Here is a 15,315-nt window from a genome sequence, read left to right on the forward strand (position 1 = left end):
ATATCCCCAACCTCCTGTGTACTATTTTGGCTAATTTAAATCTGAAGTTTTTCTCGCATTTGTATTCAAACATTTTTATTACATAGCCCAGGGGTCACCAACCTTTTTAAGAGTCATAGGAAGGGCTACCAATACTGACCTATGAACTGGAGGAGTCAGCATTCACCTAAACTTCATAAATAATAAACATATTTCAATAGTTTCTTTTCATTTCTAATTTGCTTTTAGATATTGTCATTTATTAATTCCTAAATGCTTAAATGTTTTAATGATTGATATGATAAAATGCTCTATAAATCATAAAAATAATATGTAAAACTCAACACTGGTGGGTTTTTCTGTTTTCAGAAGATGTTGAGGGCCCCCATGTGGTCCTTGAGGGCCCCATTTTCCCCCAAGTTGGTGACCCCTGATAAATACACACTATACCCTGTGTTGGTTTAGGAAAATAAAACCTTATTAAAATACAAAGTCTGAATCTGTGATGTAACAAAATATGGCAAAATGGCTCACTTTTCAGAAATGTGTTAACAATACAAACAATTATTTGCAATTTGAATTCATTAGATGTAAAAAGAACTAAATACTTTTAGAGACTAAGTGATGAAGGTCTCATACGCCAATGGGGGTAATTTCACCTTATCATCATCCATTTGCTCACACAGGCTAAATTAATATATGTGATCATTATCAGCAACTGAGCTCATATTTGGAAATATCAGATATTAACATTAAACCTAAAGAAGGAGTTCTTCTATTTCATTGCTGTTCATTTTAGTAACAGATTAACTGCTACACTGACTATCTGGACGACTCTTGCTGATTGTCATTAGATGTGTCAGTTGCTATTCCTTCTCATGCACAATAAAATACTCATAATTTTGTTTTGCTTTAATGAATTTCAAATGTGAAGCAATTATCTTGTAGAAAAGGAACATTTCACTTAAAAACACTACTAGTTTAATTCAAATAATAAATCATGGAACTGCCGGGATGTAAAATAGTTTTAAGAATCTTACAACTGCTTTTTTTTTTGTTGAATGATTCCGTCAGATTGCTGTGGTGAAGATGGATCTAGTATAATGATTATCTGGTATTATTAGTAGGATACCATCATTAACACAACACTGGAAAGAAGAAATGCATTTTTTCTGGAATCAAAAATATTTTTTAGGACAAGAGTAGCATGAAATAATTCTTAAAATAAGCAGCAATGCCCAAATGGGTGATTGTGGAGAGATGCCAGAATAAACACAGCTTAGTGAGGTGCATGGCTTTTATAGCGCTTCTTTTTCATAGCTGGAGGTAAAGGAATGCAGCTGCTGTTTAACACCCATATTTCATACAATTCTTTTTGTCTGAACTGCCTTACTGAGTCCAGGATAAAACGAAGGAAAATACACAAAAACACATGAAAATGCAGTGAAAAATACGAATAAATCCAAAATTGTTTCTTTATTTTTAAATGAGAAAATAGTTAAAAACAGACAGGTGGATATTGAGCTAGACTTTTTTTAAATAACGCTATGTTAATCTTGCATTATTAAATTTATGGCTGAATTTCAAGAGACACACATAAATAAAGCCGTAAGGAAATCATACTATGCACGGGAAAAAAAACATCAGTCAGTATTTGAACTACTGCTCATGCCATCTGTCTAACTTCATAATAAAGCCTTCAAAGCAGAGTCGTCCACAAAAGAACAACTGTCTCCACAGCGCAGAATAGATCTGAATTGCAATTAAGTTTCTCAAGTTGTAAGTAACTACAGGTGAAAAACTTCAAACATTCAATTATGCAGGCAGATCTGTGGTTATATATCTTGGACCAGAACAAATGCCCTCTGCCATTCTGCTCTGAAACACACAGCGAACTAAAAATCACTTTTACCCACACCTGATTCAGAAGGGTGAATAATTCAAATTAGAGCACCTTCCCTTGAGGAAATAATACTCTTAATGTAGTGAAAAAAGAAAGAATCCTACTAGGTACTTTAGCAAGAAGGAAAAGCTCTCCTACAGTGAGATAAAGAAAAAAAAGTCTTTGAGAAAAAGAAATAAAAAAGAGGAAAAGGAAGCAAAAAAAGGAAATGTAATTACCTCAGTGATGAAGTGAACAATGTGATTAAAGGAGGCAGGAGGTGTAAAGAAGGAAGAATGGCTTTACCTTTGATGTGAGTCCCCTCAGACCACAACCAGGCTGAGGACAGCTGTAGCTCTGCTGGAGTCAAGATGTTTGCTCAGTCTGCAGATTAGAAAAAAAACATGGAAAACTGCGTCAAACTTTTCAGCCAGACCACTGAAAGGCTATTCTTAATATATATAGAGAAAAATATATGGTAGGACTCCCTCCAAGTTAACACCTTTGTTTTAAACTCGAAACACTGTCAATAATATCTGCTTGATAATTAAATCAACACAGAGTAGCTCCTGACCAAAGTATTATAATAATTTACAGTGGGCCCTTGAATTTACGTTATTACATCATGTTCTACTCACCCATATAAGTTTTGTGTTATTTGGAGCTGTTCTGAAGATATTCTGTTAGGTTATATCCAAGTTACGTCTTCCTATGGGTAAAATACTTGAAGACACAAACTAAAGTGTTCATAATTTATTCTTTATGGTATGCCAGCATTCCTAACACAGGCGAATCACTGTCCCCCATACATACATCCGCGCTTATATTTTTTATATTTATATGTTTTAAAAACAAAGCGGCGCATGTATGACTTCATCGTCAACGGAATATCTTCAGAACGGCTCCAAATGACACAAAACTTATATAGGTGAGTAGAACATGATGTAATAACGTAAAATCAAGGGCCCAATGTAAAATAAAACGAAATTCCCCTTTAAGATATACAGTATAACAAACACAATTCAGGAACAAAATATTGATTCATTAATTGACTTTATTGATCTCAGAGTGGAGAAATGTACTCATTACATCAGCTCAAATGGTCAAAGGAGAAGAAGAAAGAAAAAGGTGCAAATAAATATATAGAGTATATACAGTGCGTCCACATATGATTTTTTTTATAGTAGGATTATACGGCAAATTACAAATTACCCAATGTTGTCTTGACTTATTCATAGCTCCCGTAATAATTGAGTCTAAGCTTTCCAATAATCTCCAACTAGTGAAAATCAAATAAGAACTGAATAAGATATGAGGATTTAAATGTTGGGGCTCTCTATGATGCTTTAGGGGAAATCAGCCCTTGATGAGTCTTTAGAATCACCCTGGAAGCAAGCAGGGTGGTACCAAAGATGTTGATTTAAACACATTTGCATACCCTACAGGCAAAACTTGTCTGCTAAGGCTTCATATTCAAAGGTAATTTACAACAACTAATTACATTATTATCGTCACATCTGCGCATTTCACAAACATCTGTCAGATGTCCGACAAAATTAAAGCAGACTTTAGCAGTGATATACACTTATAAAAAAACTAAATGAAAAACCAAAACTTGACTTTAGAAAACTGGAAATTGTCAAGTTTGTTTTATCTCTGCATGTTCTTTTTTCATTATGACAGCATTTTGGTCTGAAATGAACATGTTGGTTAAATTGTTCAAGGTATGGTAGGTAGGGGAGGATGCTCTTTGTCCATGTGGATAGTCAAAATAAGTGGTTCTCCTAATTGTCAGTCGTTCTTGTGATATGTTTCAGTGCATGCACACTTTCAGGTGTATATGTGTGGTGAGACGGTCATTGAAGCTTACCATTCTCAGTGCGGTTCTTTGAAAATAGCCGCGGGTCATAAGAGAAAAAGTGTCTATGAAGTGTATGAGAAGAAGAGAAAGGCCTCAGAAGAGCGAAACAAGACCAGGATGTTTTAGGGAAATAATTTCACGTGATGGCGAACAATGAAAGCACACGTCGGTCTTCCCACTGATTCCTCGTTTGAGAAGTTTGTACTCGACAAGTAAAGTTGGGCATGCCATTTGGAGAAATCGATTTCACATCTCTGCTAGTAAAACAAGGAGAAATGGGCTCGTGCACACTGTCGCATGCGTTTAATAGGTGTTCCCTCTCGGGAGCGGGTACAGGGTTGTGCATGTGCATTTGGAGAGGGCGGTTCTTTTCAGACATTGATCATTCAAAAAGAGGGATGATATGTTGAAAGACAGCAATTGAAAATGTGTTAATAAAGGCTTTGGTTTTGTTCTAACAGCTTTATTCTAACAGCACTTATAGGAAGAGTCCTGGTTCTGTGTTACACATGTTGCATTGTATTTATCATACTTTAGTTGTTCTCTCATTTAAATCCTTCTTTAAATCTGACGTCTTGGTTACCGTTCCTCCATGATAGGTAAAGTACAGTTTTCTTGTGTGGTAGTATAGGCACAATGACCATCATGTATTATTGTTGTTTTCCAGGTGGGGGAACAACAGAACATTTATCCTCATAGGCCTGCAAATGTCTATCCCAAATCTTAATCTGAAAATATCTCACAGGTGTTTTTGCAGTGAATCAATTTTGAATCAATTTGACTTTATGATTTGGTTGTATTGTGCCTTGAGATGACATGTGTTGTGAATTGGTGGTATATAAATGGACTGCATTGAAGTGAAGTCTCCTCCGGCTGGTGTGAGTACCTTTTTAAAGTCATGTAAACATCACAACTGTGAACCTTTATCTCCTGCACTTTTCCTCAGTCATCCCAAGTTCCACAGTACAGAAAATATTTAATCTCAGAGAATTTTTTATTATTTTTTTTTACCAGTTTTTCACGTTGCAAGTAGGCCAGAAGCTGTAAACTGTGGAGGTCGGTCAAGTGGTGAGGAAGTCCACATACTGGTAGAAAGTGCTGGTATGCTAAGGAGTAAAACTTAGAAGAGATTGTTTCACCCAATCCTTTCTGCCTAAGCAAGTGGCCAAGAGCTCACCCTAAGGCACTGAGGATATTGGCCAAAATAAGCCACTACACCACAGATGCAGAAAGGTTAGATTTTACTCAAGAAAAGGCAAAGATAAACACAACTTTGAAAAAGTTTTTCAAATGTTCAAGTTGCAGATTTTACAATAAAATGAAAATCACTTATTGATCAGAATTTGATGTCTTTTTAACATTGCGGTCTAATTTTTTGTTGTCATGCAAACTGCACACATTGACAGTAGGTGTCAATATTCAGACTATTAGGTGTACATCAGAAAGAGGGAACAGGAATTAAAAAATTGGCAGGAGAAGATAAACCAGAGTTGTTTTTATTGAAACATGAGGAGAGAGCTGCTACCAACATTTCTCACCCAGGTACTACAAGGATGCAAACTACTAAATGCTTGAGTAAACTATATGTTCTTGATTCAAATGTTGGGAACTGAAAATAGTCTAAATATGAACATTGGACATTGGTAAGGCCAAGTTGGAGTACACAATAACTATTTGAAGGTCTTTAAGTGTAACACCCAATGTGAATAAATAGCCATGCTTCTTGGCAGAATTTTGAAAACGAAAAAGTTTTCAGTGCCAAGACACTCTGTGGGGGCAGGGTTAATTGTGAGGATGATAATGGGTGTGGGTTTGATTTTTTATTTTGCTAATAAACTCTTTACTTGGCTGTATACATGTCCAATGCATTGATTTGACAATTTGCCACCCATTCTTTATAGTCCTGCTTTTGGCACCCTGTTCATGCTTAACAATTCTACAGTATCTGATTTTAAAAGGGAGTTTTTCCTCTCCACTGTTGCTACAAGCATGCTTAGTGTGAGGGATTGTATTTGAGTCAATGAGTCGATGCATCAACTGGTTTTCCTTAGATAGAAAACTTTGAATCAATTTGACTGTATGATCTGGTGAACTGTACAGTGTCTTGATATGACTTGTGTTGTGAATTGGCACTATATAAATAAACTGAATTGAATTGAATTAAATCAGTACTGGTTCTGCTCCATCGTTAGAGTATAACTAAAGTTGATTTGGAGTGGGTTACATTTGAAATAGCATGTTCAATGTTGCATTCAATGCTTTGAATGGAACAAATCATAGAACAGACAAAAAAACTAACATCGTTTTTGTTTTAACTGATCTTGCTTATCTCAGTAAACATCTGGCTGAAAGTTGACATCGATGGAAAAGCTTTGAAAACAAAGTACTAAGACTTTTCTGGACTTTTAATATTGTAGAAAGCTACTGTGCTGTGAGCTTTTATACTGATGTCCACTAAGTAATAATATTCATCACTTCCTCAAACTAAACTGACTGCTGAACACTGAAGGTAAAATACATGCTGCTCAAAAATCTGAATCCTCCTTTCTATCGCACTTTATGTATTCCTAGAATAAAGCTGAGTCATTATTGTGTCCTTAGAGTAGAAAGTCTTTTGATTAAAGAATGGCATGAACCTAAAATAAAGGAAACTTTATTACCGCATTCTATGTAAGTCAGGGAAACATCATACCAATGATAATGATGTTAGAACACCTTTTTAATTCAATTATAACCTAAATACTCTCAGTAGCACCTTTCTAGAGACAAGAAGATTATGAGCATTTCGTCACCAAATAGAAGTTTCTCAGGCAGATATCTAGACAAAGCTTAACTGTTGAAACAAAGCTTTTTTTTTTGTTCTGACCTCCAAATTTCCACTAAAAAACTTGAGAAAAACAAACACAAGGAAAGATTAAGGACCAATTATGTTTGATGCCATGGGGTGAATCCCTCTGTCATCCAATCAGACCTGTCCACAGGCTCTACTCTCTTTGATGGCTGATAAAGCACAGGGCCTGTTGGACTGACCGCCCCATGAAGATGAGACTAATGACGGCTTCAAACACTCCCGTTTCAACACTTCCTTGCAGCTTAACATTAATTCATATTTCACTTTTGATGCAACAAACGGACTACTTGAAATTTGCTTCACTTATCTAGAAATGCTTCAAGCTTGAAAACTGAGTTCACCAGCAGTTCACCTCACGCTGATGATGTAAACAGAAATCTTTAGGTTGCTTCTCAGCAGTAATACCACCACCAGCCCTGTTACCAGTGGCACCCTATCAGAACTAAGCTGGACCACCTTACGCCCCCAGAAAACTGCATTGATTCTTTCAGCATTTCTAGGTTGCATTATTCTATTGAATGTAGGTATTAAATGGGTATACTGAGGCACTATGAAAAATGTATATGATCAGCAACAACATTCAGCTGAGCTGTGGCGTTCGTGAAGCTAAATTGAACTAAAATAAAAACCATCTCCCACATCTTTACCAAATCTTTGTCAAATTTGCATTTCTGAAATGTGTAATTTGCGTTCAACAATACAGGAACAACATTTATTCGATATATTTGCAGAAGAAGGTGTTTGAGTAATACCTTCTTTCAGCCTTTTATTCAATGTCCTCTTTTTTTGTATCTACAAAATTCCCCTTAACCTGATATCCTCTGTTATTCAATGTGAGTGAAAATCCCAAAATATTGTCCCTCTAAACACGACAAACATGCCACTTTTAAAGTCTATTACAGCTGGGTTTGTAACTGACATACTGAGCAATGCTTTCCTGCCAAGAGTTACACAGATTTTAAAAACATGAAGGTTTCGCAATCAATCAAATAGTTACTTTAGGAAACAGAAAAGAAAAACATCAAACAGGCAACACTATAATATACACTCACCAGTCACTTTATCAGGTACACCTGTCCAACTGCTCGTTAACACTTAATTTCTAAGCAGCCAAACACATGGCGGCACCTCAGTGCATTTAAGCATGTAGACATGGTCAAGACAATCTCCTGCAGTTCAAACCGAGCATCAGTATGAGGAAGAAAGGTGATTTGAGTGACTTTGAACGTGGCATGATTGTTGGTGCCAGAAGGGCTTTTCTGAGTATTTCAGAAACTGCTGATCTACTGGGATTTTCACGCACAACCATCTCTAGGGTTTTAGAGATGAAAAGAAAAAACATCCAGTGAGCGGCAGTTCTGTGGGCGGAAATGCCCTGTTGATGCCAGAGGTCAGAGGAGAATGGCCAGACTGGTTCGAGCTGATAGAAGGGCAACAGTGACTCAAATAACCACCCGTTAACCAAGGTGGGCAGAAGAGCATCTCTGAACGCACAGTACGTCGAACTTTGAGGCAGATGGGCTACAGCAGCAGAAGACCACACTGGGTGCCACTCCTTTCAGCTAAGAACAGGAAACTGAGCCTACAATTTGCACAAGCTCATCGAAATTGGACAATAGAAGATTGGAAAAACGTTGCCTGGTCTGATGAGTCTCGATTTCTGCTGCGACATTCGGATGGTAGGGTCAGAATTTGGCGTCTACAACATGAAAGCATGGATCCATCCTGCCTTGTATCAACGGTTCAGGCTGGTGGTGGGCCCCTTGGTACCAATTGAGCATCGTTGCAACGCCACAGCCTACCTGAGTATTGTTGCTGACCATGTCCATCCCTTTATGACCACAATGTACCCAACTTCTGATGGCTACTTTCAGCAGGATAATGTGCCATGTCATAAAGCTGGAATCATCTCAGACTGGTTTCTTGAACATGACAATGAGTTCACTGTACTCAAATGGCCTCCAGTCACCAGATCTCAATCCAATAGAGCATTTTTGGGATGTGGTGGAACGGGAGATTCGCATCATGGATGTGCAGCCAACAAATCTGCGGCAACTGTGTGACGCCATCATGTCAATATGGACCAAACTCCCTGAGGAATGCTTCCAGCACTTTGTTGCAGCTTCCAGCTCACTGTTGTACCTGACAAGTTTTTTTTTTTTTTTCTTTTCGTTATTTAGGGTTGCCATATGTGTCTGAGATGAGCTGGATGCAGATCGCCACTGATTATCCACCAAATCCATCTTTCATACAATGCTTGGATTGTTTGCGAGATCGGATCCATTTAACATGGATGCACTTGAAGTGAAGATCAGAGCAGGAACTTCCACCTTGAAGTACATTTAGGAAAATAGGCTACAGGCTTATAAATGCACTGAAATATCGCATGTCTGTCTGCTCATCAAACTATGTTTTAATCATAAAGGCTCACATAAATGGCTGTTTTAAAGATATTTTTCAGCCAAAACTTGGTGTGTCTTTTGAACTTGTACACATCATTAAGTGTCTGAAATTATAGTAGCAGGATTTTATCCTTTACCAAGACGGCAAAAGGTAGTGTTGACTTCAAATTCAGTCTAAAGAACATGGCAGCTTCAGCCGATGAAGCTAGCATTAGCGTGGTTATTGAGCAAGTTTTATCAGAATTACAGAGTATTTCTTCACTGAAAGAAGAGCAAAACACTGCTCTGGAGGCTTTTCTCAGAGGAAAAGATGTTTCTGCTCTTCTCCCGACTGGTTTCGGCAAGAGTTTGATCTATCAATTGGCTTGTGCCTGGCTTGTGGTTGTGTTTTCGTCGTCGCTCTGTTAGTACGTCATATGCTTCGTTGATCTGATTGGTTTATTTGGCCCGTCTATCACCAACATAGGCCAATCAGCTAACCAGTATTTTCGGCCCTTCCCAAAATTACTTCAACGGAAGGTTTCCAGATGGATATGCAGAACAAATCCATCTAGCAGAGTCAGGTTAGTGTTTTGCCACCTGTGCTTTAATAAATGTCTGAGCCGTCCGAGCAGACCAACGCGTTACGCTGCGGAGTATGACTATAACTAGGCCTAAGGCCCCTTCCTGATGTCCAGTTTGATCTTTACCATATCCAGTTGCAGCCCTGTGATTGGTTGATTTGCTTCTTTGTATTACTGATCACCCAGACTGGTATATCATAAACCGGTTGCTCTCTGGGAGAGCAGGTGCTCCATAGCACTCTTCAAATCCTGTCAGTCTTACTTAAAATAAATGAATGAAATATTGTTTTCAGCAGTTTTAATAGCAAAAATTTTTTTTCTTTAAATCTGCAATACTAACTCCTTTACAGAGGTTCCAATAAAGCACACTAACTTTATGAAATCTAAATCTCTAAATAATTTACCTAAAAAAGCTTTAGTGTCCTTAATCTGACCCAATAATGAAAGAAAAAAGGTGAGAGCTTTACCTATGTCTGAGCCGTATCTGTGATTATTTCTTCTTTTCTTCAGGGATCTCTTGCTTTGTCTACTCACACATCGAAGGTGAAGCTAAAACTGGCTCTATTTGTCATCTGCATGTCTCTCTCTCCCTGCGGAGGCCTCACATTGCTCCCTGAATGGAGATTATGTTGACCTACAATCACAGCTCACAATCTTACTCTGATTAGTTCCTGCTTAATTTCTATTTAAAGTGATGCAATGGTTTTGTAATTGTCAGGTCAGCAATACAACAAGCAGGTTTGGGAATGAGAAGATTGATGGGCAGCGATGATAAATGACTAAACGATGCGCCTGCTGGCCTCACTTAATGCTGCTTAACCTCCCACCTGATCCCGAGGAGCGAACCGGAGGTTAATATCGGGGAAATAGTGATTACTTGTGCAGCGGAGGGTTTTGTGCTGCTAAAGAGGTGCTGGAAAAGGCCAATGATGACACACCGCTGATATTGCTTAAGCCCTTTAGGTCAAATGCCACAAAGATCTGTTACAAGATAGTTTTAGGGCTCTGCATTTGGCATAGTATGGGGTCATAAATTTACAGAAAATCTCAGGAGCATATCTTCTTCCTATTACTCCCCTACAATCAGAATTAGTTGGTCTTTGCACCCATGTGACTCTCACCACGGCTGCTAAATCCTTCTCTGCAGTCTGACAGTAATAAGTGCAGAACCCTCATGCAATATTTGTGCTCCATATCAGCACCTGATATCTCACCTGCTGTGTATTATGCAGACAATTGCATATTTTATCCCATTTCGACCCACACTGTTAGAAGAGGACCCCAGTGAAATTTTGTGATTAATAATAAATGTAGAGCAAGGCTTCGCTAGCAAGCAGCGGAACTGACTGAGTGAAGAGCTGAGTGTCTGGGGAACGCGGCGCTGATCAAGGTCTAGTCTCAGCCATCAGCGCCTCTTTGTACTTAGGGAGGAAAGAAATGCCCTTATTTATACAGGTTTCTTATGGGTAGCTGATAGTTAAAAGCAAATTATTAGCATATTTTAAGGTCAGAAAACCCTTGAGAGTTTAAGATCTAAATAAATCACAACATTTTTGAAAACTTAAAAAAAGAGCATTTCCATAAATGGAAGCTGTTTGGAAACCCTGAGGATAACTACTTATCTTGGTAAAAAAAAAAAAAAAGAAAGTTTCAAATGGGAATGAAATGAATGGATGTGATGCCATGTGGTAAGACAAAAAAAGACAGAGTGAGTGCTCTCCATGAAGATCCTCTACACAGGAAAGCTCAGTGAGCTTTTTGAAAGAAAACAGTTAGTGAGGACTGGATCTCCTCACACTCTGAAAGCGACTTCTCTGTTAAAAACACTTTCTGGATGCAAAAGACATAACACATCTAAAGAATCCAAAATCTTTGTTTAAATGGAAATAACAACCCAAAGCTTCGGGGGGAAGACACAACCGGTTCTCCTTACTCAACCTTACATAGTGTAATTAGTTAGCTGGGCCATTAAGGTCTGTCCCTATGAGTTAAAGAACACAAAGTTTATCAGGTTCAAATGGGGACCTTTCGACCAAAGTTTCCCCTGTATGACGAAGTATTAGGGCCAGGCTAGAGATTTTTTATTATTTATTATGAGAATAAAGTCATAATATTACGAGAATAAAGTTGTAACATTACGAGAATAAAGTTGTAACATTACGAGAATAAAGTTGTAACATTACGAGAATAAAGTCATAATATATTCAGAATAAAGTTGTAACATCACGAGAATAAAGATGTAACATTACGAGAATAAAGTTGTAACATTACGAGAATAAATTTGTAACATTACGAGAATAAAGATGTAACATTACGAGAATAAAGTTGTAACATTACGAGATAAAGATGTCACATTACGAGAATAAAGTTGTAACATTACGAGAATAAAGATGTAACATTACGAGAATAAAGTTGTAACATTACGAGAATAAAGATGTAATATTACAAGAAAAATGTTGTAATATTACAAGAATAAAGTTGTGACCTTAATAGAATAAAGTTGTAAAATTACTAGAAAAAGTTGTAATATTACGAGAGTTAAGTCATAATATTGCGAGAATAAAGTCGTAACATTACAAGAATAAAGTTGGAACATTACGAGAATAAAGATGTAACATTACAAGAATAAATTTGTAACATTACGAGAATAAACTTGTAACATTACGAGAATAAAGATGTAATATTACGAGAATAAAGATGTAACATTACGAGAATAAAGTTGTAACATTACGAGAATAAAGATGTAACATTATGAGAACAACATCGTAACATTACGAGAACAAAGTTGTAACATTACGAGAGTAAAGATGTAACATTACGAGAATAAAGTTGTAACATTACGAGAATAAAGATGTAACATTACGAGAATAAAGTTGTAACATTACGAGAATAACGATGTAATATTACAAGAAAAACGTTGTAATATTACAAGAATAAAGTCGTGACCTTACTAGAATAAAGTTGTAAAATTACTAGAAAAAGTTGTAATATTACGAGAACAAAGTCATAATATTGCGAGAATAAAGTCGTAACATTACAAGAATAAAGTTGTAACATTACGAGAATAAAGATGTAAAATTACGAGAATAAAGTTGTAACATTACGAGAATAAAGATGTAATATTACAAGAAAAACGTTGTAATATTACAAGAATAAAGTCGTGACCTTACTAGAATAAAGTTGTAAAATTACTAGAAAAAGTTGTAATATTACGAGAATAAAGTCATAATATTGCGAGAATAAAGTCGTAACATTACAAGAATAAAGTTGTAACATTACGAGAATAAAGATGTAACATTACGAGAATAAATTTGTAACATTACGAGAATAAACTTGTAACATTACGAGAATAAAGATGTAACATTACGAGAATAAAGTTGTAACATTACGAGAATAAAGATGTAACATTATGAGAATAACATCGTAACATTACGAGAACAAAGTTGTAACATTACGAGAGTAAAGATGTAACATTACGAGAATAAAGTTGTAACATTACGAGAATAAAGATGTAACATTACGAGAATAAAGTTGTAACATTACGAGAATAAAGATGTAATATTACGAGAAAAACGTTGTAATATTACGAGAATAAAGGTGTGACCTTACAAGAATAAAGTTGTAAAATTACTAGAAAAAGTTTTAATATTACGAGAATAAAGTCATAATATTGCAAGAATCAAGTCGTAACATTACAAGAATAAAGTCGTAACATTACGAGAATAAAGTCGTAACATTACAAGAAAAAAGTTGTAATATTACAAGAATAAAGTTGTAATATTATCAGACTAAAGTCATAACATTACAAGAATAAAGTTGCAATTTACTAGAATGAAGTCATCATACAACACCCCGTTTCAGAAAGAAAGTTTCGAGCTCTGACCAGCAGAGGACGGCCCGCCAGCTCCACCAATCATCAAACTGAGTCCATTTGGACAAACTGCCCAATTTGATGCTGGTTTGCTAAATGATTTTGTCAAACCAGAGCCAAAGTATAACTTCACATAATGCTCAACATTCCTCATTTTAGGGAAGAAAGTGCTTCTTGTCTGTCATAAAATACAACTTGCTTCTCGAAATTTTATCACAACTTTATTCTCGTAATTTTATTACTTTATTCTCATTATGGTACGACTTTATTCTTGGAATTTTATGACTTTATTCTTGCAATGTTACGACTTTAATCTTGAAATAGAAGAAAACAAAATCTCTAGCTTGGCTCTAATACTCCGTCGTATCCCTGAGATCTGTTACGATCTGTTACGAACATTATAATTTTTCTCTAAACAGTTGTATTCAGAATAATCAGCTACAGCATCAACAAATAGCCCCCCCCCCCGTATATCATCTGTAATGCCTACTTACCAGTAGAAGAAAACTTTCATCACCACAAGCGTGTTCAACAGTAATATAGCGAATGTCATTAATCAAGTGGAAAAAAAACTATTTGGTGAAAAGGCTAGTTGAATATTGAGTAAAGGATCGTCTCATCTTATTTTTTTATTTAAAAGATATTTTATCAAACAAACATAAAATTGTTGAAAAATTCTGATATTTTACTCAAATCTTACTCAACTATATTAATTACTGTATGTTTACTTGATCTCCAATTGGCTCAGCTGATAAAAAAGCATCACTAAAAGATCTGGGTTAATGCAACATTTCTTATTTTAAAAGTACATGTAGGAAAGAATACTTTGGGTTATTTTTAGGTAAAACATTTCAGTTTAAAATAAAAATGGGTAAAGTTTCATATATCAATGTGGTGTTAGATGGGATTCATTTTTGAATCTTTTCATGGAATCTCATTTGGAAACAAGATAAATGATTGTATATAGATAAATATAATAAATCATTCATGATAAGTACATTCTATTTCTATTATTACTGCCTTAAAATTGGTTTGACTGTGTTTCCTTTACTTCATGAAAAAAAAATATTCAAATTGATACAGCATATGTTTTATTAGCTGATAAAAAAATAAGGTTTGCACAGCTAATAATAGCTAAAGTACACTTCTGTCAGGTCCAGAGGGGCACATAATAGCACTTTCATTCATCACTTTGTAAGAAATAAAGATAAAGCTATTTATGATTTGGCCTTCAACAGCAGAAAGAAGCACTTCTCTACACTAAAAGATTCAATTTGAATCCTTGGTGCATACTTGTCTATAATATAAGCCTTTGAATGGAGTTTCTTCCAAATATTGCACTCAAACAATATTTGTAATTTATCTAAAATACACCTGGTGCTTTCCTGCAGCAGATGTGCGACACCTCGTTCTGAGAGAATCCCAAAACAGCTCAGCGTTTTGAGGTAATTGTTCAGCTGAAAGCAGAGACACACTGTGCTACTGATGCTTAGTTTGCAGACTGGGTTCGTTAGGTGCGGCTCCACTAACCTAGAATCCAAAAAAAGCTTTATAACAGATCACAGTTGTTGGTCCAGGTAGAATAGTTCAGTTTTTATCATCATCAACTGGATGCACAGCCTCTCTGAATACTCAAACATCACAGAGAAGAGAAAAGCTGATATCCCTTTTAATTTTTGGAGCAGGAATAAATTGTTCTCCCTAATCGGAACTCTTTGCCCCTGGAGATGTTAATGAAAAGCAAGTGATTGAAAAAAAAAAAGCCCTGGCACGGAGAGAAAGACTCCCTGCCAAGACGAAGTGAGCTCTGTGAGAAGTTTGAAGGGTAAAAGGAGAGAAGGAGGAGAAATTGATTGGCTTGTTTGTATTTTGGGCTGCGCTCACTATAAGGCTTTCTCATAGGCTG

The 15,315-nt window shown here is 36.2% G+C and overlaps 1 protein-coding gene across 5 annotated transcripts in view; it reads right to left on the bottom strand.

The window, feature by feature from the left end:
• The window catches only part of arvcfb (ARVCF delta catenin family member b), a 386,639-nt gene that overhangs the window by 226,637 nt on the left and 144,687 nt on the right, over positions 1 to 15,315 (bottom strand). For all 5 annotated transcript variants that reach the window (XM_038273622.1, XM_038273620.1, XM_038273621.1 and 2 more), the window contains exon 3: positions 2,168 to 2,245. The gene's annotated coding sequence lies outside the window, so the exon portion shown is untranslated. The remainder of the gene's footprint in view (positions 1 to 2,167; positions 2,246 to 15,315) is intronic.

This window comes from Cyprinodon tularosa, unplaced genomic scaffold, assembly GCF_016077235.1.
Source record: "Cyprinodon tularosa strain WSP-4 unplaced genomic scaffold, ASM1607723v1 ctg88, whole genome shotgun sequence".
In the NCBI taxonomy this organism is placed as follows: domain Eukaryota; kingdom Metazoa; phylum Chordata; class Actinopteri; order Cyprinodontiformes; family Cyprinodontidae; genus Cyprinodon; species Cyprinodon tularosa.